The sequence below is a fragment of the Triticum dicoccoides genome, chromosome 5B (assembly GCF_002162155.2).
Source record: "Triticum dicoccoides isolate Atlit2015 ecotype Zavitan chromosome 5B, WEW_v2.0, whole genome shotgun sequence".
Taxonomy (NCBI): domain Eukaryota; kingdom Viridiplantae; phylum Streptophyta; class Magnoliopsida; order Poales; family Poaceae; genus Triticum; species Triticum dicoccoides.
This window is the reverse complement of record NC_041389.1, coordinates 282234077-282234417: the sequence shown is the minus strand read 5'-3', so window position 1 is coordinate 282234417 and position 341 is coordinate 282234077.

Sequence of the window (341 nt, the reverse complement as noted above, 5' to 3'; positions counted from 1 at the left end):
TACAGGGGTGGCGTCAAAGCCGCTGGCGGTGAAGGTGAATGATAACGATGCTCGCAAGTTAGTGCACAAAGCCCCTACCTAGCATGCCAATTGTCGGTGTTTCGTAACTGTATAGTGAATTCCTATGTAGGTACAAGCTTGTGACTACGATCAGATGGGTTAACAACCACAAGCACACAAGGATGTATAGAGGTCCAGGCCCGAAATCATCTCCGATGAAAGCCCTACTCTTTGTTTGGGTTGATTGTATTCCGGCGTGTGAGGCGCTCAAGGTACAAGATGATGCCCATTGGCGGTTCAGCCGGCTGGGTGTTGGTGGATTCTCCCGTGGAGAAGATGTA